This window comes from Lemur catta, chromosome 21 (genome assembly GCF_020740605.2).
Source record: "Lemur catta isolate mLemCat1 chromosome 21, mLemCat1.pri, whole genome shotgun sequence".
NCBI lineage: Eukaryota > Metazoa > Chordata > Mammalia > Primates > Lemuridae > Lemur > Lemur catta.
In genome coordinates this window covers 22170136-22196963 of record NC_059148.1, presented here as the reverse complement: position 1 = coordinate 22196963, position 26828 = coordinate 22170136, and the positions used below count along the sequence as shown (strand labels likewise).

The following is a 26828-nucleotide window of genomic DNA, read 5'->3' as shown; positions in this document are numbered from 1 at the left end:
AAGACCAGAATGAGGTTATAAAATTAATTCCTGGGAGGGTTTTAGTGACTTGTATCTTGTCGACTGCTTGATAAAGTTTTGTTTTGTTTATTAAAGGCTGCAGAGAGAGAAGAAAATGGAACTCAAAACCCTTAGAGGAGGAATGATAAACTTTGAAGCTCATCTCCTAGGCCAGTGGGAAAGAGATTTGGGGATTAGGAAAAACCTTCCAGGGAAAAGTCTGGAGCCCATGAGGTCTTTAAAGGGACAAATGATCTTGTTCCTTGTTGTATTTCTGATGCCTGCTCCGTAGCAGGTATTCAGTAAATTACTTGTTGAACAAAAAAATGATTAAGTGGGTGACCGTGAATCTCCAGTCACACCTACCCTACATAGTCACCAAACCAGACTCCAACGCTTTGATAACTTTGCCCATTTTTTCCATTCTTTGTGGCAACTGTCACTGTTTTACAGCAATGGATCTGAACCTTTTGTAGATCCTGAATTCCTCTAAAAATCTGCTGCGAGCAAGGAACCCTCTTCTCAAAAAACGCAGGGGCGCACACACACAATTCTGCATCTCCTTTCAAGTGGTGAACAATCACCTTGAACTTCACCTGGGGCCCGAGCCTAACAATCTCTGGATCTCTCCCTACTCTTCTCCTCAACTTTGCTGTCTCCCTTCCCCACAAAGTTATATGCTCCTTCACTGGGTCCTCATAGCACTTTCTTTTTCTTTCTTAGCTTAAAGCATTTATTCTGCTTACAAATCTGCAATTTGTGCAGGGCCTTGAGGGTGCCCTTTCTCTGCTCTACTCCAGGCTGGGGCTGGAGTCACTTGAAGGGTCACTGCATGGTTTGAATATGTCCCCCAGATTTCACGTGTTGGAAACGTAAATCCCTAAATTCATATGTTGATGGTGTTTGGAGGTGGGGTCTTTGGGAAGTAATTAGGATTAGATAAGGTCATGGGGTGGGGTCCCCAAGATGGGACTGGTGGCCTAATAAGAGGAGGAAGAGACACCTGAGCTGACACGCTCTTGCTCTCTCGCATGTGATGCCTTCTGCCATGTTACGACACAGCAGGAAGGCCCGTGCCAGATGGGCACCTTGATGTTGGACTTCCCAGCCTCCAGAACTGTAAGAAACAAATTTTTTTTCTCTTTGTACATTACCGAGTCTGTGGCATTCTGTTAGAGCAACAGAAAAGGGACTAAGACAGTCCCTCACTCACCTGCCCAGAGGTTGATGCTAGAAAGACCTAAACAGCTGGGAGCTAAAATAGCTGGGGTTCCTGGGACATCTCTTTCTGTGTCTGTGCCGTCTTTCTATGCATTCTCTTTGGTGCATCCAGGGCGCTTTAAACATCTCTCTCCTATTACTTAACATGCAATGTTGTAGTGATTATTTATGTCCGTTGATTGTGGCAATTTACATATGTCTGTTTTTTCAGCAAGACTGTAAGTCCTTCAAGACAAGGAACATAACTTGTTCATCTTTATTTAGCACTTGCTAAAGGCACATAGGTGAGCATTTAATATATGCTAGTTGGAATAGGCATAGAGGTGTGAACTTATGTTATCATGATGCCCCACTACATTTCCAAAAAGAATTAGAAGAATTAAAAATGTGAAACAAGGAAATGGGGATGAAGTGAAAATAAAGGCAGGAAAATATATTAATATAAAGGAGATACATACACACACACACACACACACACACACACACATGTACACACACTATGGAGTTATATTTCATTACTGGCAGCGGCCCAGCAATCTGGTTTGAGAATCCTGGCAAAAAGGGCAAAGAAGGAAATATAATTAGTTAAGAGTCCATAGTGTTAGATACAGATGGTCTTCAACTTACGATGGCTCAGTTTACTAGTTTTCAACTTTGCAATGGTGCAAAAGCAATATGCATTCAGGAGCATCTGTACTTCCAGTACCCATATAGCCGTTCTGTTTTTCACTTTCAGTACAGCGTTCAATAAAAGTGAGATATTCAACACTTTCTTATAATATAGGATTTGTGTTAGATGATTTTGCTCAACTGTAGGCTAATCTAAGTGTTCTGAGCACATTTAAGGCAAACTAGTCTAAACTATGATGTTTGACAGGTTAGGTGTATTAAATGCATTTTTGACTTACGATATTTTCAACTTACAATGGGTTTATTAGGTCGTAACCCCATCATAAGTCAAGGATCATCTGTGTAAGCAAACTGATCGTTCAGGAAAACACAGCTTTTATTAGTAACACAGTATAAAAGAAAGGTTTTTATATTGGTTGCAATTTTATTGCAAACTCTCTGTAATAAAAATAATAGCAAGATTATACAATGAATTCTCTATAACGTCCCTCAGTTCCAGTTAAGGGAAGTTCAATATAAGCAAATTTGTAAGTGATCAAAACAAAGGCCTTAAAGCTGTGATTCTCTAAGGGTCTGGTTTTATCTACTTGAGACTATCTAGTCTAGCTTTTTCTCAAAGGTATACCATGGAATACCAATCTTGGAGAAGCTCTGCCCACAATGTAGGAAACCCACCCATGTCTTCCTCTTGGAACTGCGCAATGGACACTAGCATTTTAAAGGCTCTGAGAAGTCCTGCAGTAAAGAAACCCAGCCTCTCCCAAGTTTCTTTGGCTACTGTGGTGCAAGAACCTAGGGACGGTCTCCAAATGGGACCTAGGTCCACTGATCCTACCACATGATGAGTTTTTCCTTCTCGTGAGAATAGGTAGGAGTAACAGACTATTACTCTTCAGCAGGTGTGCTGAAATCTCTCTCCTTTGTCCTTTCCTGAAAGAAACCAGGAAGCGAACAAAGTAATATTTGCAAATCTCCTGCTTAAACCACTTTTGTTTAAGATCCTTCTTGCTTGCTGTTTTTCGTAGGTATATCAACAACAACAAAAGATTAGGAAGAAACTTGTCCTTTCAAATGCCAAAGAAGGTAAAAGGAAGCTATGATTGAATGTCACAATTTCTGTCCCTGAGAAAAACAGAAAGGGGTCATCTCTATAGGCGTCAGGTGAGTCCCCATCCTGAAGTTCTCTATAACCCTGATCACTAAAAGATCAACACTTGTTGAGGCCAATCAGAAAACCAAAGAGTTGCACCTTCAGCAGCGAGGACAGTAACTGTCTGTCTTGGCATTGCATACGAAAAGAAATAAAGGGTGTCTGTTATTCTTGTCTGGTTCCTGTCTGTTGGAACACTAACATTTCATCTCAAAAGAATCGAAGTTTATCTAGTCTGAAATGGGACGCATGCCTCAGTTTGGCATGCTACAGAACAATCCCAGAGTCTTCTCTTCACAAAACACTACTTAATATCCCACTTAATATTCTGTGGAATGCACTGCAGAAAACTGATTAAGTACATGGAGGGACCCCAGTCTTTAGGTTGCTGATTCTCAAGCTGGGTTCTACGGAACCCTAGCAGTTCTCAGAGTCTCAGAGGCTGCTTAGCAATGAAGAAGCCCTTGGCGGGCAGAGGTCTGGGCTTCTAGCTCCAACTCAACACTCTTTTGTCTGCATAAAAACTTGTTTGGGCCGGGCGCGGTGGCTCACACCTGTAACCCCAGCCCTCTCTGGGAGGCTGAGGCGGGTGGATCAGTCAAGGTCAGGAGTTCGAGACCAGCCTGAGCGAGACCCCGTCTCTACTAAAAAAAAAAAATAGAAATAAATTATCTGGACAACTAAAAAAATATATATAGAAAAAATTAGCCGAGCATGGTGGCGCATGCCTGTAGTCCCAGCTACTCGGGAGGCTGAGGCAGAAGGATCGCTTAAGCCCAGGAGTTTAAGGTTGCTGTGAGCTACGCTGATGCCACGGCACTCACTCTAGCCCGGGCAACAAAGTGAGACTCTGTCTCAAAAAAAAAAAAAAAAAAAAAAACTTGTTTAGGAAAAAAAAAAAGTTTCTGTTACTTAAAATTAGAAAACATTTGAGAACCATTCCCTTAAACAAAGCTCCATATAAATTATTTTTCCCAGCTGAGATTCTGATAAGCATTGCAGGGCAGTGTTAGTTATATTCTTAGCAGGAACCTGGGGGAAGAAATTTAATTTTTTTTTAATCAAAAGCAGAGCCATGGTAAGACATACCATGCCCAAATAAAATATTTGCAAGTATATAATTAATGAAGGGTGAATAGCCTTCATTTATAAGGCAATCATACGAATTAAAAAGAAAGGGACCCATAACCCAGTAGAAACATAGGCCAAGGCTATACAGCATTCACAGAAGCACAAATGCAAATGGCCAATAAACATATGAAAAGATGCTCGGCCTCACTTGTCAGGGAAATGCAAATGAGAACAAAGAGATACTATTTTTTACCCATCAGATTGGCAAAAATGGAAAATATGTGTAGCAGCCAGAGCTGGTGAGGGTATAAGAAATCCAGTTCCTTCAAACGCCATTGGGGAAGGCTTATAAATTATTATAACATTGTGGAAAATCAACTTTTGGTATTTTTGAAAATTTAAACTGTGACCCAGCACTCCTGGGAATATATCCACCAGAAATGAAAATGCCAGTGTATAAAGACATAAATATATCAAGAAGTTTATTGCAGTATTGTTTGTAATAGTTAAAAAAAAAAAAAACCCTGTAAACAGTCTGAACGTACACTAATAGAAAAATGGTTGAACAAATCACGATATATTTATATTAAGGAATATAGTGCAGCTATTAAAAATTATAAAATAAATCTATACATACCGACTGGGAGATAGGTCTGCAACACCTTGTTAAATAGAAAAAAAAGCAAGCATGATCCCATTTTTATTAAAGAAAGAAAGAAAAAAGAAAAAAAAAGGTCAAATCCTGAAAGTGAGTTTCTATATGTTTTTATAAATGAAGAGAACACTAAGGAAACATTTATTTCAAATTCTTAATAGTGACTGCATCAGGGAGTTGGGTTGGAGAAGAGCAGAGACAATTTTATTTTAGACACTTCTTTATTGTTTGAATTGCTACAAAAGATATACATTTGCTTTTGTAATTCAAATGATCAGTATTTTAAAAAAACAGCATTAGGAAAGGAAATTCAAAGCAAATCAAATTACTTTGACAATCACCCAAAGGCACGATGGAGTCTTAAAGAAGCCAACTGGGGTTTGTGCCTAATGGAAGACCCCCCAGCTATGCATGGGGGTGGGTTGAAGGGGATGCCTTCCAATAGGGTCAACATTTCCCCTGAAAAACAGTCCTGACTCTTTAATATCTGCAGAAGGCTTGAATGAGACCTCAAAATAATATACTATAAAACAGGGATCAGCAAATGTTTTTTGTAAAAGAACAGATGGTAAATATATTAGGGTTTGTGGGCTGTAATACTTACAGTCTCTGCCACAACTACTCAACTCTGTCGTTGTAGCACAAAAACAGCCTTAGCAGCGTGTAAGTGAATGGAGATGGCCGTGTTCCAATAAAACTTTATTTATAAAGCAGGTCACTGACCAGAGTTGACCCCGGGGTAATAGTTTGCTGACCTCTGCTATAAAACATGGGCATAATTATCTTTTAAAAGCAAACTTTTAAATTGAGATGTGTATAATATGCATATAATAAAAGTATACAACTCCAATTAATTTATACAAAGTGAATACATCTTCATAACTACCCAGATCAAGATATAGAACATTACCAACACCCCAAAAGTGGTCCTCATGCACCTCCAAGTCATCCCTGTCCACCCCATTAAAGATAACCACTGATTTGACCTCTATCCTCCTAATTTGTTTTAATTGGTTTTGAACCTTATGTAAACGAAATCATATAGCACGTTCTTTCACTCAATGATGTGTTAGATCCACCCTTGTGATTGGGTTTGTCCAACTTCATGGCTATATAGTATTCCACATGTAGTGTTGCATTTATAGCACTGTAGGAATGTGCCACACTTCATTTATCTGTTCCACTCTGACGCTATCTGGGCAGTCTCTAGTTTGGGGCTATCACAAATAACGTCACTATGAACTGCGGTCCCCAACCCCCAGGCCACAGACTGGTACCGGTACGTGGCCTGTTAGGAACCAGGCCACACAGCAGGAGGTAGGCGGTGGGTGAGTGAGCGAAGCTTCATCTGTATTTACAGCCGCTCCCCATTGCTCTCCATTCCCTCCGTCCCTGATCTGTGGAGTAATTGTCTTCCGTGAAACTGGTCCCTGGTGCCAAAAAGGATGGGGACCAATGACTGTGAACATTCTTGAACATGTCTTTGGTGCCCACATTTACACGTCACTGTTAGGCATATTTATGGAGTGTGTGTGCTTATGTTGGGCTTTAGTAAACACCACTGAACAATTTTCCAGAGGGGTTGTCCTAATTTGGACTCCCACCGTCCGTGTACGGGAGGCCCAGCCGCTCTAAGCTTTACAACACTTGGTATTACAGGTTTCATTTTTGTTTGTTTCTTTCTTTTTTTTTAAATTTAGCCTGTCTTGTGTGTGTATGTGTAAAATTTATATAGAGTAAGGAGCAAAAATTTTAGGTATACAGCTAAGTTTTATTTACATATGTAAAAATTCTCACTGGTTTTAAGTGCATTTTAATTGACTAGTAATGTTGACTCCTTTTTGAGAAATTTATTGGCCATTTGGATTTCTCTTTTGTGAAAAGCTTATTTGTGTGTTTTGCCTATTTAAAAAAAAATGGGATTGTTTGTGTTGGAAACACAAAACGCAAAAATTTGCAGATATTTTTTTAAATCTTCTGAGTCCAAGTCCTCTGTTTAATATCTTTAGTCCAACTAGCTTCTCTAATTCTGTGGTTTGCGTTTTCATTCTCTTAATGGGATATTTTGAAGAAAAGAAGCTCTTAATTTTAATGAGGTTCAATTGATCAATGGTTTTCTTTATGGTTACAGTGTTTTTGTGTCCTGTTTTAGAAATATTTCCCCATCCTAAGAACGTGAGGATATTCTCCTATGTTGGATCACAGATGCCTGATTGTTTTAGTTTGCACATTTGAGCCTACAGCCATCACAGTAATTATAAACAGGAATGTCTAATGGGTAGGCACTACCCATGGCAATATTTTCAGTCCCGTATAGTCTTCCAGAACCTTGTCATCGTCCATCAAGAGGTGGAATCTATTTCCCCTTCCCTTCAACCTGGGCTGGCCTCTGTGACAGAACGCAGCAGGAGTGACAAAGCATGACTTTCTTATGACCGCCACATAAGAAGTCCACTTCCCCTAAAGTCACCCACATGGAAAGACCACATGGGGATAGAAAGAGACACCCCACGAGCCAGCTGTTCCGGCCCGCAGCTGTACTGGTATTCCCTACCCACACACCCCACGTGAGCATGAAGAAGCCTTCTAGATAACCCCAATGATAGCCACAAGAGATACCCTGAGCTAGAACTGTCCAGTCAAGCTGCTTCCAAATCCCTAACTTACAGAAACTGTGCATGATGACAAATGACCATTGTTTAAGCCACGACGGTTGGGGCTCATGTGTTACGTTTTAGTAGATGAGGCAACAGCAAGAAGGAAGGACAGCCGTCTTTTCTCTCCTATCTCTAACTTGGATGGGGGCATGCTGGTCTCCACCCCTGCCGCTCATTGCAAGTGTGTTTGCAACCTCCAAAGGCAAAGGAGGCCTTGACTTTCCTTCTAGAAGCCTCTCTAGTTAGTGCCTATGCAAATAGCAGAGCACATTCAGGAAAAGGGAAAGAGTCCGGGGATGAAAGAGTTGGGAAAGCTGAGATAAGAAAGATAAGAAGTCTTTCTTGGAAACTCTTGAAGGGTAGTGAAGTCTTGGTGCACATCCAGAGGGGTTTGCAGGGGACACTCCCTGAGTCAGAAAGATAAGAGCCACGAGGGGACTGGGGGAGCCCTTCCTTCATCCAACAGAGGAAATAAGGCGGGTTCACAGAGACCCCCTGGCCCTGGAGCGCCTGCCACTCAGCTCTGGCTCCAGGGCGATTTAGCAGCTCAGGCTCCTTCCAACCTGGCCCTCCCGACACAGCCCAGGGAGACGACAGTTCTACTTACAAGTGGTTGAAATGGAAGAGGCAAATCAGGGTGGCTGTGTCATTGGCAGGACTATACTTTTCACTTTTTAAACACACGCTTAATATGCTAATAATGGCAATAACCCCTGCCTCGATCTGCAATCCTATTATTGACTTGTTAGCCTGTTTATTCCCTCTCCCCACCCCTCCCCTGCCAGTCCAGCTACAGGAGATCAGAGACCTTGTGCCTCCGGTGCGTGCTGTCTCCTCTGCACCTCGCCCAGGGGCTGGCAGACAGCGGGACCCCGGGACTATTTCCTGAATGAATGGAGGAGTGAATGAACGGATGAGGGAGTGAAGAAATGATACTAGCAGCCTTTAATGAGTGCCTCCCTGGTGCAGGCACTGGACACGACTCCATGTCCTCCTTCAGCCTTGCCCTGGGTGGTTTCCTGGTCTTCCAGAAGTCAGAAAACTTGCCTGAAGTCCTAAAGTCACTAAAGGGGACAAATCTTATTTCAAGCTCAGCCTGTCTGACTCACACACTTGAACTCTTTTCTCCTGAGCACACTCTTAGCTACTCTTAGCCTGCGGGGAGTCCACCCACACTTTTCCCTTTCTTAAGATAAGACCAGAGTGTTTTCACAAGGCCCTCGGGCAGCGAGAGCCGAACTCCTGGCTGGTGCAGCGGGGCGTGGCTCAGGCCCCAGAACACCGACCTAGTCCAGGGGTTCCCTTCCCACTCCTGTGGCCTGGGAACTCGGAGGGAAGGACAATTAAATTAAAGGGGTCAGGGCAGGAGGAGGAGGGTGGGGAGATGGTGGCCAAATCCAGAAAAGGCCAGATTTCAATTTGCATAATAATTTTGTTACCAACAATGGGCACGCAGGACATCTATTTAAAGGCTGTAATGTTAATTTAATGGGAAAAAAGCTAATACAATTCTCCCAGAATTTTTCAATTAAATTAATGTGATGGGCTTTAATGGATAGCTTAAGTAGAGAGCGTGAACAGGGGAAACACTGCATAATTATACATACATTTCTATACATGCTGCCGAATACAGGAGCTCTCTGCTCTAAGGTTCTGACATATGGGAGGGCTTGTTTAAATCTGGCAACCAGTTATGACTCTATTTCAATTAAAGTGACCCTTTTATCATTCAGAGAAGGGGGGATGCTCCTCCCCGTGGAGTTTCCACACACCCCTTCCCTTCAACGACACACCAGAAGATACTGGTCTTAAAGAAACAGAAGGCTCTCGGAACGATAACCCGTGATAACTCACCCATGCACAAAAAAGCCAACGACATGAGAAATCCTTTGATGCAGAATCTTGTTCCTCTGTCACCACTTCCCCCAAGACATCTGACAGAGCAACTAAATAAAATGGACCGAGTTTCAACAGCCCCTTTATTTTTTCGAGCACGTGTTCATTCGTGTTCTGTTCAGCAAATGTTTATGGAACACTCACTAAATCCTGGACATTGTTCTAGGTGCTTCTAGGAATACTGCAGAGAACAATCAGACATGACCACAGCCCACGTGATGTGCTCACTCTTCGTCAAGTCTACAAAACCTTGCTGATTTGGTCTCATAGAAAAGGCAGGATACATTCAGGGAACCTCTTCATGCCTCCATTTTATTTTATTTTATTTTATTATTTTATTTTTTAAATGTTTTAATTTTTAATTGTTATGGGTACATAATAGTTTTCCACGCCTCCATTTTGTCACTTGTAAATAATATATATAACAACTACACTAGCCATAAGTCAGTGTCCAAGATGGCCCCCAATCATCTCACTGCCTGGTCTTCACATCTTTATGTAGGACACTGCAAAAATGGGGGAGTGTGACATCTAAAGCAAGGCCATAAAAGACACTGCACCCTCCTCTTTGCTCTCTCTTGGTGCCTTTGCTCTGAGGGAAGCCGGCCGCCATGCTGTGAGGACACTCAAGCAGCCCTACACGGAGGGCCCTGTGGTGAGGAACTGAGGGCTCCTGCCAATGGCCAGATCCTCTCACCAATACCCACGGGAGTGAGTCACCTTGGGGTGGAACCTCCAGCGCCATCTGAGCCTTCAGATGAGACTGCAGCCCGGCCCACATCTCACCGGCAGCCTCATGAGCGATCCGAAGTCTGAACCACCCAGCGGCCCCATTCCCAGATTCCTGACCCACAGAGACTGCTTGAGGTAATAAATGTTTATTGTTGCTTTAAGCCACTAAGTGTCAGAGTAATTTATAACGTACTGATAAATAACAGATACGATATTCTCCCTTTCGAACTGGCCCTAGGTGAAACTGCAGTGGAGACAAAGTAGGTCCTCTCTTCAAGGTCCCCACACCTGCTTTCTGCCTAACTTTGTGTGTCACCTGTCTCTTTCCTAAGCCCGCACGCACCTCTGCTCCCTTGTGTAAGCTTGTTGCTGATGTATAGGCTCCAAGTTTAATATGACCAGTCTCAGAGGTACTGTCATTTTAATTAAAGTCTCTTGAAAATCAAAAAGGATTTCAGACTCAAAGAAATTCATTTCTCCAGGTAAAATCTCAGGAAACCAGGAAGCTATTAGGTGACAGAAGCTCCCGGGGATCCTCAAATCACATCTCCAGGGATCCATGCTTTTTCTTCAATCCTGAGCATGTCCGAGCCTAAACAAAAAGGGCACACAAGTGCTAACATCAACTAATTTCCAGTTTTTTAGCATCAGTCTGTTTCCATGGGCTATGTTTCTCCCCTCTTGGGCTGTGATGGTTCATGAATTGCTGATAGGGAAAACAAAAAAGCTAAGTGAGGTTTCCATTGATTAGACTCTAAAACCAACCAGCAGTGAGTGTCCACGAAGTCCTGGCCACACCAGCCCATGGAGCCTGCCGTGGACCCGCACAGAGCCCTGGGTGGGAATCTCAGCTCTGCCACTCACCGGCTACGTAAGGATGAGCAAGTCCATTGACCTCTCTGGGCTTCGTGGGGATATTAATAGCTGTCTCCCAGCCTGCCACGTAGGAGTCGAATGCACGTTTGCTGGTGCTCTTATATGGCGCCCCACGGAGAGCATGGCAGAGGCAGCAGGAAATAGCGTTTCTGCTCAGCATCCAGTGAACTATTTAATTTAAGCTCACGAGGGCTGACACCTAAGGGAGATGGTGGGTCGGTAGCACTAGATGGTGAGTGCTTTCTGTCTACTGAGCCCCATGCCTGTCAGCACAGGTGGCTCTGTCTCTGCTGATTTCCCAAGAGGGCGTCCCTCTGAGACTGCTGTGTTGGCCCCTTTCCCAGGAGACAGGAGGGTGACGGCAAGGTGGCAGGGGACCCACAGCTCCTTAGAGGAGCAGAGCGATGCTCTCCCTGGTGGGATCAACTCTGATCTACAGTGGAGGCAGGTGGGGAGCTTGAGTCTCTAAAGGCAACACATTTAGGGAAGTCACAGTGGGGCTGCCTCCAGAGCAGTGTACGTGCAACTCTTGGTTTGTACGAGTCAGGGTAAGAGAGCTGCTTTTCTCCACAGAGCCGGAAGGATGTGACCCAAGGGCTACCCCAGCCATCTTCACCGCCATGTGGACAAAGTCTGCAGGAAGAGAGAAGGGCACACAGCTTCTGCTTCTTAACCGTTTCCTTCTCTTTCTGAGCAGACACCTGGACTCTCATCCTCTGCAGCATGGTGTGTCACTAGCCTCAATGACAAACAGCAGGAATGGAATGGAGACTCACTAGGCAGAGGAGCATCAACTCCTCTGTGTGGTAAAAGAAAGTGAATAGGGACTGTCACAGAAATCATGTAGCTAGACAATGAGAGTCACCAGTCAGCCATGTTCCTGTGATAAGAGCTGCTCTTGGCTTCTATCAAGGAGCAAAGAGGTTAAGAGTGAGCAGTGATCAAGACAGCATCCATCAACTGGTCCCTCCATCCATGCATCCATATATCAACTCATCCACCCATCCACCCATGCATCCTCCATCCATCAATCCATCAGTCTGTTCTTCCAGTCCACCAGCCACTCATTCATCCATCCACCCACCCACCCATCCTTCCATCTATCATCCATCCATCCATCATCCACCCATCCATCCAGCCGTCCATCCATCCATTCATCCATTCATCCTTCTACCCACCCATCCATGCATCATATCCATCTATCCCTCCAACAATCCAGCCATTCACTCACTCATTCAGCAGACTGTGGTGGAGCAGCCTCCATATCCTTGGCCCTGTGAGAGATCCCAATCCAATGGGCATTTATGGCAAGGTTGCTCTGTGCTTGCTCTGCTAGATGCTGAGGATACAAAGGGAAATGAACCAGGGTCCCTCAAGGAGTTTGCAATCTGGTTGTGGTGGGAAGTAGAAAAGTAAACATCCAGCTGAGTGAGGAAAGGATGAGAGAAACACAGAGGAGGCCAAACAGCCATGGTTCAGACTGGCCCAAGCAGGAACGGGCTTGCCCAGAGCCAGTCCGTGTCCTCAGTCCGTCACCGCCTTCTGTAACTTTAGCGTATTTGGTGAGGAGTCAGTGAAGTGGGAACATTGCTAACCCACCATGTGGACAGTCGTTGGGGTTCAGGTGGAGCTGCCCCCACCCACCTGCTCCAGGCTTGGCCAAGCAGAGAACTAAATCCTGCTGGACTCCAGAATGGGCTCTGGAAGGTAACCATTGAGCCACCCTGGGGACCTCAGCTGGAGCCTGGGGAAAAGGACAGACTCTCCTTCTAATGCTGATGAGCCTGGAGCTGCCGGACGCATGCTCCCCGCCATGAAGGAAGAGGGTGTCTGAGAACTATGCCAGTGCAGGGGGAGCATTGCCAAGAGGAGAGACAGGGATGAGGGCACCAGTTGAGCTCTCGGATCCAGCTGCACTAAAAGCCACAATAGAGCCCTTGCCTGAGACAGGAGCCAATGAACCCTTCTTTTGGCTTCAGCCAGTCTGCAGTGGCTTCCTTCACAAACTTGGGGACATTCAGAAAGGAGACCTGTGTCCCTAGGAGTAGGAAGTGCTTTGCCAGGAAACTTGGCTTGCAAGTTGGGAGACATGGTGGTGGAGTGGTGGGTGGATGGATGGATGGATGGAGTGGATGTGATGACAGATGCTGTCTTAATTATCAGTCGCAGCCTCCTGTGCAAGGAGCAGTCCCTGTCAAGGGCAGACAGGCTCACTGACTCTCTCACTTGGGAGACAACTGACCTGGAGTTTGGTTTCACCCCTGCCTCTAACCTGCTGTGTCACCTTGAGATGGACACTGTCCATCTCTGGGCATAAAGCACATCAACTGTAAAGTGAAGGAAGCATATTAGATCACATTTCTTGAAGTGTAATCAGAACAGTAGTCCTTTGGGATACACCAGGGGGGAAAAAAACTGTGTGTGAGCACACACGCTCGGGAGTCGTTATGGGTTGAACTGTGTCTTGCAAAAGAGATATATTGAAGTCCTAATTCCAATACCTCAGAACGTGACCTTGCTCGGAAATAAGATCATTGCAATTGGTTAAGATGAGGTCATGTTGAAGTAGAGTGGGCCCCTAATCCCATATGACTGGTGTCCTTACAAGAAGACGGCCATGTGACGACAGAGACACACAGAAAGGACACCGTGTGCTGATGATGATGTAACAGAGATTGGAGCAATGTATCTGCAAGCCCAGGAACCCCAAAGATGGCTGAAGGATTGGAAGCCAGGGAGAGGCATGGAAGGATTACTCTGTAGGTTTCAGAGGGAACATGGCCCTGTCGTCACCTCAATTTTGGACTTTTGGCCTCTAGAACTGCGAGACAATACATTTCTGTTGTTTTGAGCCCCCCAGTGTGTGGCACTTAGTCACAGCAGCCCCAGGAGACTGATCCATGAGTCCAGGATGTTTGCTAATTCTGTGTACTGTATCCCTCCAGATCCACCATGCGCACTCTCGTATTAAAGGCTCTACGACGTCCTCCAGTAAAGACCCATTTAAATGCGTCTAATCCAGCATTTCCACAACTTCTTTGATGCCTCCTAAGATTGGATGATCTCTAAGATCTTTCCCAATTGTGACTGTGTAGGATGCTCTTAACCTAATCATCCGACAGGAAACCAGGAAGAACACGACCGATCAACACTGGTAAGTCTGGCCGCACGTTTATACTTTTCGTATTTTAACTTTTGAAAGAACCCACGGAGGTGGTTTAAAAATATTCAAACAGTACACAAAGCTGTAGAGTGAAAATAAATCTGTCTCCCTCACACCTCTCCCCCTGGGCCTTCGCAAGACACGGCTCCCAATTTTCTTATTTATTCTTCCAGAGATAATTCGACACAGATATAAGCATGTATGTAGATATGCTCCTTGTGTCGCACAAATGGTAGTCTACTATATTTATGGTTTTCTACAGCACTTTTTTTTAAAAAAAATTTAACTTATCTCAGAGATTTCTGTATCATAGGTACAAATCTGGTGCTCAACCTGGGGACTATTGACATTTTGTTCTAGATAATTCTGTGTGATAGGGGTGTCCTGTGCACTGTAGACTGTTGAGCTGCACCCCTCACCTCTGCTCACTGGATGCCAGTAGCACCACTCCCCCGCATCCAGTTATGACAACTAAAAATGTCTCTAGACATTGCCAAATGTCCCCTGGTGGGCAAAGTCACCCCCAAGTGAGAACCATTAATATAGATCTAACTCATTCTCCTGAAGGGCTGTGCCGTCTCTGGTGTCCAGGGGCAACTTGGTTTGTAATTCCCATAACTAGTCCCCTGTTGGTGGATGTTTAAGTTGTTTCCAGTCTTTGGTTAGTATAAACAATGTCGTAATGAATGTCCTTATCCATGTGTCTTTGGCACATAAGTAAGTTTATCTGCAGGATAAACTGTAGGACATTGTCTCACTCACCACTCAGTAAATATTGGTTAAGTAAGCATGTAAATGGAGAGAAGCATGGGAACTGAGAGCTTCTGGTTCCTATCTTTTCCACTGAGTGAGGAAATCCTACCTATGGTTGGAGAAAATGAGGCCAATGCAGAGAGAGAAACAGAACCAAGAGCTGAAGTTCTCCTTTAAGCCCCTTGATCCAGCTGTGCCTGAAGCCACTCTACTCCTGGATCTGCCTATTCTGTGATCCAGTGTGTTTTCCTTATGGCTTAAGCCTGTTTGACTTAGGGTTTTGTAAGCTACCACTTGAAGACTTCTGGGTATGAACAGAAGCATTACTCCTCCAAGAAGCCTGTCCTGACTCAGCCCTCCCCATGGCTCCCACAGACCCTGTGCTGTCTGCATTTGGCCAAGTATATCCTCTACGGGAGTCACTGTCTCCTCATCAGTGTCTATACCCGCAGCACCTGGGTCAGAGTGGCTGCTCAAAAGGATCTGTTCAATGAATGAGATCAACTCTCTGATGCAACTCACAGCCTCAAAGCTTCTGCTAAGTGGGGGTTCAATAAATCCATGCAAGGAGCCTTCTGGCAATTGGAAGAATTTTCTTAACTTGACTCAGGAAGTTCTGCCAAAGGAGCAAAACAATACTTGCTCCAGGGCACTGGGCTGCGTGACAAAGGGAGGGGTTCCTGGCGGGGCGCAGGGAGGGGCTATCTTCCAGGAATCCCTGCCATCCGAGCTGCTGGCTGGACATAGCCGGGCAAATGGTGCTCTCTGATGGTGCTTAAACTTTCCACTCACTTCCAGAACAGGTTTGGATTCAGTCAGAGCCATCTTACTTCAGCAAATCATGCCCCAGCCACCACACACAAAGCACGCTATTTACAGAGTGAATGTTTATAATGCGCTCTCAGGGCCTTGGACAGGAGCCCCTGCATGAGGATGACACTTTACGGGCCAGCAAGAAGTGACAAGCACCTCCCTGAATGTCTTCCAATCTGTAAAGTGGCCCAAATTCACCCTCGTTAACACGAGGGGGTCCCAAAAGACTGAGGAGGGAGGGAAGCAGAAAACATGCACATCTAAGTGCCGGGCACATTCACCAGCATGCCACACTGACCAGTAAATGAGCACCTACTATGTGCCAGGTCCTGTTCTAGGCCCTGGGTGCTCAGTAGTGAACAAAAGCTGTCATTCTAATAGAGGGACAGCTAGGCAAAGAGATAAATGAGTTGTTTCAAATGCAAATACATGTTATTTAAAAGGCGAATAATGAAGACAAAACAAAAAGGGACTTGGGGCTCACACCTGTAATCCTAGCACTCTGGGAGGCCAAGACAGGAGGTAGGAGGATCATTTGAGGCCAAGAGTTCAAGACCAGCCTGGGCAACACAAAGAGATCCCATCTCTACAAAAAACATTGTTTTAAATTAGCCGGGTATGGTGCTGCGCTACTCAGGAGGCTAAGGCAGGAGGATCACTTGAGCCCAGGAATTGAAGGTTACAGTAAGCTGTGATCATGCTACTGCACTCCAGCCTGGGGAACAGAGCAAGACCTACCAAAAAAACAAAAAACAAAAGGAGGGTCGTGGGTGGTGCTTCTTGAGGTAGGAAGTCACTTCTGTTACTTACTCAATCCTCTCAACCACAGGACGTCATGGTCCCCACTTCATGGAGGAGAAGAATGCAGCTAAGAGAACACAGTGACCTGCCTCCGTCACTTACGGAAAGAGCAGACTGTGTTTTGGGTACCCGGGATTTGTTTTAATCAGGGGTGATAAGCCACACAGCCCCAGAAATAACAGTCATGAAGCAAGAGTTTATCATCTGCACACATCCCTGGAAACAGGAGGCCACCACATGCAAGGCTCAGGGGGCAGCCCCAGGGTCGGTCAGGAGACAGAGGGAAGGAGGGGAAACGTGGGCAGGAGCCTTTATTGTGGCTTCCACGGGAAGGAATAAGCAAGGCAGGGCAAACGGGTTCCGGATTGGCTCGTTTAAATAATTTCAGTGGGCTCTGGGGCACAGGGGCTGTCCCTAATTGTCTGGTCCCTGGTGCAGGGGTGATTAGGGCAGATGGACAGTGGCCCAGAGTGTAAGGTTCCAATAAAGAAGGCTGCTAGGGCTCTAGATTGGAGGGTTTGCATTTGCAAAGCATGCTCTTCCGGTGAGTTGTTTACTGTCTCCAGGAATTGGCCGGCCCTGGGAGGGGCAGTCCCTTCCGTGTCCACAAGGTCCCCAGATGTCAAAGCATCAGAATACAGAAAATAAAAGACACGGTCAATACGCAGACCCAGCATGGAGCTCCAGCAACCCTCGGGCTGCCTGTATTCACCACTTGGACCAAGACCCTGGAGGACGCTAAGAGATCCTCCAGTTGCGGGGAGAATGCAACAGGTTGGCCTCAACTACAAATGGAAAGAGCAATGCTCCTCTTTTGTGTCACTCTCTTGGCACGGGTTCATGAGTTCTCACAAGCCTGCGGGCAGAAGGGTAAAATGAGGTATAGAAAGGCACTTAAACTGGGGAGCTGATGAGAGGGAAAATGAGTTTGTGCCCAAATATGCAAGAATTCTTTCATTTTCTTATAAATTCTCCCCCATTTCAATTCAGAGTTTGTTATTGAGGGTGGGAAGGGTGTCCTTGATTAAAACAACAAAAACACTGTTTTCAAAAATGTCGCTGGCTGGTGCCCATGTTGTTTTAATTTGCTGGGACCAGATTGTCCAGCCCTCATGGATTTGATCCCAGACAGGCTAGTTTGACTTACTCAGAGAAAAACTCTGTTTTTCAGCCACAAACTGTACCCCTAACCCTGGCCAAATGTGTTGCAATCCTTGCTAAAGGTCCCAACAGTGGTTGTCCAGGAATTCCAAGCCCGCATTCTGAATCTCATCTCCACACCCTCCTTGCATGTCCTCCACATGCCACCGGCCCCTGGAGGAACCATGTTGATTAGAGACCACAAGGCTAGTTTAGGCTTAGCCTCACAGTAAAACTAGACAAGGTACAAGCGTATGGTAGATACTCTATAATTTTTTGCTGAATGAATGAGTGAATGATTGGATGGATGGATAAATGGATAGATGGATGAATGGATAGATGGATGAATGGATGGATGGGTGGATGGGTAGGGAGATAGGTGGATGGGTAGGGAGATAGGTGGGTGGGTAGATGGGTGAGTGGGTGAATAAATAGGTGAATGGTTGGATCGGTGAATGATTGGATGGGTGGATGAAGGGATGGATGGATGAGTGGATGAATGGTTGAATGGGTGAATGGGTGGGTGGATGGGTGAGTGGAGGGATGGATGGATGAATGGTTGGATGGATGAATGGTTGGATGGATGAATGGTTGGATGGGTGAATGATTGGATGGATGGATGAATGGTTGGATGGGTAAAGTGGTGGATGGGTGGGTGAATGAATGGATGGATGCATGGATGGTTGGATGAATGGGTAGATGGATTAAAGGATAGAGGGATGGATGGATAGATGGTCTTACTGATGATGAACCTTGTGCATTTCAGGATGAGCTTCAGAACTGAAAGGCAGATAGCATAAGGATGAATGTTTTGGAGCCAGACAGATCTGAGCCTCCGAATTAAAGTACCTACTTTGTAGACTTGTCAGAAGAAAGGTAATGCATGCACCAAGCATAGCACCTGGCCAGTGGATGTGCTGGCAACCATTATCATGGAAAAGGGTGAAGCCTGTTATGATCTAAAGGGTATTAACAAAATAGCCTTCTACCCAATCCTATCCCCAACCCCATTTCCTGCCCAAATGACATAGGTACAAAAATTTCTGTCATCAGAAACTCAGACCTTCAGGAATCATAAAAGGACATATAAATGGTCAATCACATGGGAAAAGGTTCAAACTTGCTAGTAATCAAAGACATGCAAATTTAAGTAAACAGATATCAAATTAGCAAATTTTCTTTTTAAATTAAAAAAACAGTTTGGCAAAGTATTCAGAAAGGGAGACTCCGATATAGTATTTATGGGAGTATTAATTGTAACAACCTTTCTCAATAGCAATTTGGCAATTTGTACCAAGAGTTTCAATTAAGTCCCATCCTTTAGCCCATTAATCCTACTTTTAGGGACGTTCACTAAAGAAATAATCAGGGATCTGATCAAACGTTTAGGTACTAGGAAACTGATTGCGGTGCTATTTATACTAGCAAAAAAATGGGAAATGACTCTTCTGTGTTCAACTGACCTAAGACAGCACCTATCAATGCACGCATGCATCCACCCATCCATTCAATCATTCAATCATTCAGCAAATATTTTTTGAGTACCTACTATGCTTGGCCCTGTGAGGGATTTCCAATTCAGTGGAATTTATGATACACCTATGTAATGGATTATTAATCCAGCCAATAAAAACAAATTTTTTACAAAATATTAAATGCCATTAAAATGCATAAAATGTAATGTTAACAAAAGAAGTATAATATGAAGTTTTACACATAATATGACCTTAATTATTATTACATACACACACACACACACACACACACACAAGATGGAAATACATTGAATACATCAAAATGCTAACCATGGTGATAAGTTTCAATGATTTTTATTTTTCTTTTATTTTTCCCTATTTGTAAAATTTTTACACTGAGCATGTCAGAAAACAAAGCTAACAGAGTTTTTTTCTGGATTATTTGAAAGTTTTAAAAATGAACATAAATGATATAATTAGAAAAAAAGCCAGGCATGGTGGCTCGTGCCTGTAGTCCCAGCTACTAGGGAAGCTGAGGCAGAAGGATTGCTTAAGGCCAGGAATTCAAGACCAGCCTGGACAATACAGTGAGACTCCATCTCTAAAAATATTTTTAAAATTACCCAGTTCCAGATATTGGTATGATTTGAGCCAGGAGTTCGAGGCTGTGGTGAGCTATGATTGCACCACTGCACTCCAGCCTCAGCAACAGAGTGAGACCTCAGCTCTAAAAAACCAAAACAAAACACAAAGATAAGAAAAAAGAATAAAGCTATTGTCACTGAGAAAAAAATAAAACCAAGGAAATCAATTAAGCCTTTGGATTGGCGCATACATTCTTTTATTCAACAAACATTTACCAAAAACTTACTCTGCACCAGGCACTGTGCTAGAGATGACAAAGATACAGGCTCCAGTCTCTAGACACTCATGCCAAGGTGCAATTAAGATGCAGTGTCCTAACTTTTATAAGATAAGTACATATGTAAGTGAAGGAGTTTTGGGCTGGGCTTATCGAGGGAAGGGGACAGGAATGAGGTCCCTGAAGGCAGAGAGGTAAAGACCTTAAGCAAAGGCAAGGACTTGGGTGTCATGATGAGAGACCCAAGATGAGAGAGTCAAGCTCTCTAAGGGACTCCTGAACTTATAATCCGATGGGGCTCAGGATTGACCCAGGCCTGAGAACCAGATGTAGCCTGCAGACCTGTTTTGTTTGACCTGTATCATTTTACAGCTTGAACCACTCCTTATAAAACTCCAGATTCCTGGCTTCTTAAACATCTGGCGATGCTGGCCTGATTCCTTCCAGGCCATGAGCAGCTGTAGCTGAAAGGCAGCTGCACCCTTGGCCCCGTCTCTTCTCTTCCCTCCCTTATCTTACGTCTGGCCCCTGGAGGCATCGAGCTGGCAATTCCTGATCTCCCCCAACCCACGACCCATGTACAGATAAGGCAGCTGAGGCCTAGGGAGACACTTGGCTTGTCCAGTGTCACCCAGCTACGTTGTGGCTGAGCAGGACCCCAATCAAGAGCCAGATTCAAAGCTGCTTCTTCTTCCCTTACGTGGTCCCAACTAAACTCCTGACCGTGGCTCTCCACGTAAAGAGAAAACAGAATTGTAAACATCTTCCTGGCTGATTGGTAATATTTTAATTGTAGTTCTTCCTACAGAGACATAGAAATATCATTGTGAGTTTTCAAGATATTTTTCCTTTCGAGTCTTGATGTTCCTTGTCATGTATTTGCCATGAGGATGGCCTGTTGCCCTTCACGGGGACAGAAGTAAAGAAAGGACAGTGACTGTTTGCATGGCATTCCTGGTCTACCCGAGTCCTTGACACAGGAAATCCATAAACCTCACGACCCCCTGACACAACAGGTATTCCTGTTCGCCACTTATCAGAGGAGGAAACTGTGGTTCAGAGATATCAAATGGCTTGTTCAAGGTCATGCAGCTCACGAACGACTGATTCCCAAGCCCCCTGCCCTCTCCTACACGCCTGGCTGCTCGGAGCCCATGATGAAGTAATCTGGACAGATCAATGCCAGGCCATGACTCTTAACCAAATGGCCAGCGCTCGGCTTTGGGCTTTGGCCTTGGTTCAAGTTCTATTGGGCTCATGAAAAGAGTTTTTTCCCACTCTTTTCCTCTTCTGCAATGAAATATTCCATCCCCATATGGACTAGAACAGCTCCTTTTTTCCCCCCCCCCCAAAACCGCCACCTCTGTCTCCTTCATTTTATTGTTTTCACTTATTTGATTGCCTTGGAACAAGCCCGACAGCAGCAAGAGGACAGGGTGATTGCGAAGCCAGCCTCTCCTTTAAAAATGACCATGATCTCAGCTCTCCTCCCAACCCAGTGGAAACTGGGGCACGGCTCAAGGAGACGCTGTTGTCACAGGATCCTGCTTACGGGCACAAAAGCCGGGAAATTTCAGAGCCAATCTGGGCCAGGGGAGGCCGGAGCTCGTGAGCTGGGCTTGAAATGATTCTTCCAGACCGCAGGGAAGAGAGGAGCCTGCCCGCCGGCCCGCCTGCCTGCCCAGAGGCAAACAGGAAATCCCAGAATTTATAGATGACCCCGTTACAAGGCAAATGTTTTGGAACAAATTGTTCTTCTTTTAAAGCCTTGTTTTCCACTAGTTTTTCTTTCTAGAGCCCCCCCGCCCCCCCCACCTTCCACCTTCCCCCTTCCCACTGCCCTTGCTAAACCGGGGCCATGGCGCCACCTGCTGCCTGTCCTGGGCGGCGGTAGGCAGCTGGGACCCGGCCCTGGGTCCTCCCCCCACCTCCCCTGTCTCGAAATGGGTGGGAGAGTGGCTTTCTGGCTCCTGTCCCGTGGATTTGTGCTTAAGATCACGTACCAAGCCGCAAGAGAATTGCCTCTGTGGTTATGTGACCTGAAGACTCATGGCAAACTCCCCACCCTGCCATTGCTTGTCCTCTGAGAGAGCCAGAGCTCGCTGGCAGAAAAAGCAAGTCAGATGGCATCACCGTCCAAGACCAGGTCTCCACGCCCCGCAAACCAGCTATGCCAGCTTTAGCCAACCACGAAAGCCCAACGAGCCTCGATTTCTTCTGGACCCACTGCAGCTACTTTGCCAGGTGGCATAGAAAAGGGATATGCGTGTGCCGGGCCCACGGTAGGTGTTTAAGCAACATGGGTTTCCTTTCTCTCCCATTTGGAGAGTTGCTCATTGGGAAGGAACAGCGTGGAGGGTCTCAGGGGCAAAGGCTGGACCTCAGGAAAATGGCACTTTTATCTCTTTACAAGAATGTAAGCTCCAAGAGAGCAGACCGCACCAGCGCACACAACAAACCTCTGCAAACCAGTAAGGGACACCCCAGCCCCTGCTTACAAGCCGAGTGACCTTGGGCAAGCGCAGTGTCTTCCCTTGTATTTGGGGACAGGAATAGTAACCATACCTCAAAGCGTTCCTGGGGGCATTAGAATTTAGCAAAGGGACTTGCAGGTAGAAAGTGTAGGATTGTGGAGACCACTCCAGCTGTATAATCATTACAATGAGACGAATGCAGCGCCTGACACATCATAAGGATTTAATAAGTATCTAAGGAAGGAAGGAATGAAAACATCACAGAACGTGGGTCAGAGGAGTTTGATCAGTTACATTTCAGCCACCACTTGCTACGGGACATGAAGCATCACTGTGCCTCCTCTTCCTTATCCAGAAACCTCTCTTTGTTGGGTATAGGAACTCTCTGATGGGCACCTTGGTTTTTCCACCTGTCAAACGGGCATGATGTCGTCTTACTTGTTGCTCAGAGACACGGAGCGGATCTGTTGAGTGATGTGTAGGTGGAACTGCTTTGAAAAGTTTAAAGAGTACAGGAAGGAAGGGAGGGAGTCTTTGTTTTCATTTAGGGTGGTTTCATGTGCCTGGTGGCCTTTGCCTTCCCCCTTCAAGGGTCCCTGGGGCCCTATGGGGTAAATGGGGTCCCTCCTGACACTAAGTAGTAGTCGTCACTTACTGGCAGCAGCATGGGGAGGATTTGACAAAGCCTGGGCTAATTAACTCCTTTGCTAATGGCACAAGTTGAACACACTTCAAAAATTGGGTTCCCCCCTGGGAAAGCTCCTTTTTTTTAATGTAGCGGACACAGGACAGTGCATGGTGGGTCTCCGGTGTGACACCTAATTGGGGTGTCTCACAGCCAGATGGAGGCGGATCAGGTGACATCAAGAAGACTGGGGCCAACTTGAATGCCATGAAGAGCTGTTCCAACCCAGTCCAGTGGGCCCTAAGGAGCCACAGAGGGTTCAGAAGCAGGGGAGGAGCATGCCCAGAAACTTCAGGCAGCGGCATGAGGGATAAATGACAGTGAGGACTACAAAGCTCCTCCTGGCCTAGAGTTAGGGTGACCAACTGTCCTGGTTTGCCTGGGACACAGGGGTGTCCCAGGACATGGAATCTTCAGTTTTAAAACAAATAAAGTCCCAGGGTGAGCTGGTCACCCTAATTCAGTGTGAATTGTGCCTTGTGGAGCTGTGCAAGACGGTGACACTAGCCCTGTAATCCAACTTCCGCCAGCCTCTCTCTCTCTCCTTTACCCCGTTCCAATTCAATTCTGTTCTGCTGAGTGACAGCTAGTTCAGCAGATTAGCACACCGGGATGAACTGCATGCGTCTTCTTTCCAGGTAGTATTTATGCATCTAAACAAAGGTCTCCTGGAGACAAAGCTTTAATCCAATGGAGTGACTCTAACAGTAAAAAATTTTAGCCCACGAGAGATGGGGAAGATTTTAGGGGGTGAGTGGGGAGTTGCCACATCACATCCTGTCAGCAGTTGTCTATTTTACCTTGCACGGAATCAGCTGTGTCTTCCTGGATCTCAGCTCACCAGCCTGCCCTGCCAGGCATGCCTGCAGGAGCCTGGGCTGCTTAAATATTCTGTAAATAATGCTGACTACAGAACTTTGAAGATAGACTCACAGAATCGCAGCAACAGAATCACAGAATGTCACAGGAGAAACAGATGCTAGACATCATACAGTCCAGGGTCAGAAAATACACTGCACTCACGCTGCCTCTTCCCCCTGCCGTGCCCATGGCAGACATCACTAATCAATCATGACACTGTCTAGCTGAGTCTGTTTGCAGCCTTAGAATCCTTTGAGGCATTCCAGGAAGCAACTACCAATGATCTTGGATGTACTAATTACAGCTAAGGCTTTTTGAATACATTTACTATATTCCTTTTCCCACATCCTTTTTTATCATTGCCACTTTAATCGCTAACTGTTTGCCAGGCACTTTATATCAGGGTTTCTCAAGCTCAAGCACTGCGGACATTTGGGCTGGATAATTAATTCTTGGTGGCGGGGGCTGTCCTGTGCATTATGGGATGCTGAGCAGCATCTCTGACCTCTACACACTAGGTGCCAGTTATAACAACCAGAGCTGTCTCTAAACATTGTCAAATGTCCCCTGGGGTGGGGGAAGGAATGGGGCAAAGTTGCTCCCGGTTTAGAACTACCAGTTTCCATATTATCTCTAATCTTCACAATACTCCTCTAAAGCAGATTTTGCTGCATTTTTATTTCACAGATGAAGAAACTGAGGCCAAGAAGGAGCCGCAGCTGAGTTGGTAACAAAAGCAGGATGCAGAGCCCAAATTCCCCTCCTACAGCTGGGAAATTCCGTTTGGATCACGGTCTTAGGCTGCAAACTCCCCAGGGAAAGACTAGAACCCGTGAGGCTGAGAAAAGCCAGATGCGTGATCGATGCTCCCGCGCTGGACCAGGGCGCGGGAGGTAGTCGGAGCCCGGTGCAGCGTGGCACACGCCGCATGCTCTTTTCCATCCTGAAAATGGCTCTGGTGTGGAGACAGCCCAAGGAAGAGGCTGTCTGGGACCATATGGCGCTTGCCAGTGGCACCAGGGCTGTTAGAGGCAGCGGTGGCAATCCTGCTAATAATACTTCTCTTCCCTCAAACATTGACAAGACTCTCCCCACTTCACGGGGAAGCACATGAAATCTGGCCTTGCCTCCAGAGATTTGGGATTGAAAACCTGACAGTTTGGACGTACAGCCCGTGGGCAATGTTTCCCTTCTCTGGGGCTTGTGTCTGTGCCAAGAATTCCTAACAAAGGGGGAAAAGATTAATTAATTTTTAAAAAACCCATAAAAAATGCTCATGAAACTGACTAGTAAGAAACTGTCCATTATTTTTTTTTCTCCCCTTGGTAGTGATCAAATTGTCTCGCGTTCCTACGCACATATTTTACAGACGTTCCATAAATCTTCCCGTTGTGCCTTTCCCCTATAAGTAAGGTCCCTTGGGAAGTTATTGAGGCTTCTTCACTACATGTATTCAAGAGAAAATTGGTTGTAACACTTAGAGAAGGCGGCTGTCCGGGAGGGGTAGGAGGGGATGGGGAGGAGGGTGTCTGAGGAGAGGAACTCATCCAAGTTTAGTTGCCAAGGACAGAGGGACTAGGAAGACTCCTTTTCTTGGAAATTCCTGAAATTTCTAAACTGTCGTTTGCTCTTAGAGCACAAATAATCTCTTTGTGCTATCTTTTTCTCCTTTATATTTATTTCCAATCTCAAAAGAGGTGCATTTTTTTGGGGGGGGGCACAAAAATCTGAAAAAGTAAAGTAGAAAGAAAAAAACAGCAACAAAAAAAAAAAAAAAAAAAAAAAACCATCCCAAATCCCAAGGTTTTTTTTTGCTTTGTTTTATTTTGTTTTGAAAAGATTTTTCCTGGGCAGTTTGACAGCACCATTTCAGCGAAGGGGGTCCAATGTTAGTGTGCACAGTTCCCCAGGGAGCTTGTTAAAATTGCAGATTCCCCAAGCCTGCGCCCCCGACAGTGGGAGTTTGTAGGTCAGGGAGGCGGGTCCCACAAATCTGCGTTGTTTTTTTTTTTTTTTAATAAGCCCTTGGGTGACTCTGAGGAGGGCGGTCATCAGACCACACTTTGAGAAATAATGAGTTTCAGGTTTTTCAGACCCTCCGCAAATGAGAAATCTGAAAATCCTGATTTAAAACAAAAAAATCGGGGGGTAATGATTTGTTTTCGGGAAGGGCTCGGCTTAAATAGGCATTTCCCTTAGTGCTGTTAACATATGATTCCGTTCACACTCGGTGATTCAGCCATGCAGCCAGGACTTCATCTGCAACAGTCTGGGCCAACGCGGCAAATCGCCACCTTTTTACAGAGCAGCGTTGACACCCATCTGCTCAAATAAATTAACGTTTCCATCTCAAATAACTCATTTGGCTGGATCATCAAGGTTACACGCCAACCCAAAGAGGGAGGAGGGGAGGCATGCAGGGGAGGGAGGAGAGGCAGGACAGGCGTTTTGCAATGTATAAGTTGCAAGTCACACCGTTGCATTTTTATAGCCAGAAAGGAGGGGAGAGTAGATGAACTCAGCGACTCATATAATTCATACGCACCCTGTTACTATCGCCTTTCCCAATGGCTACTGATGCCTTAGAGTAGGGCATGGCTGCAGCTGGATCAGCTGATGGTGACATTCCCTGTGCAAAGACACGGGTGGAGTTTGTGTGAGCACTTGTGTGTGTGTGCGTGCGTGTGCGTGTGCGTGAGTGCGTGTATGGGGTGGGGGATTGTTCTGGATGATAAGACCAGGACGTTCAGTGAAAGGCACAGAGAGCATAGAGACAGAAGGCAGTTTCTGTCTTTTTTCATGGACTTCATTTTTCTACAGCAGTTTTTAATTTCAGTTTTGAGAGTTTCACAGCAAAATTGAGCAGAAGATAACAGAGAGATTCCCCATATGCCGCCTGCCCCCACGCGCACA

The 26828-nt window shown here is 45.5% G+C and overlaps 1 long non-coding RNA gene across 1 annotated transcript in view; it reads right to left on the bottom strand.

The window, feature by feature from the left end:
• The window catches only part of LOC123626006, a 76250-nt gene that overhangs the window by 6857 nt on the left and 42565 nt on the right, over positions 1 to 26828 (bottom strand). The gene's annotated exons all lie outside the window — the stretch shown is intronic.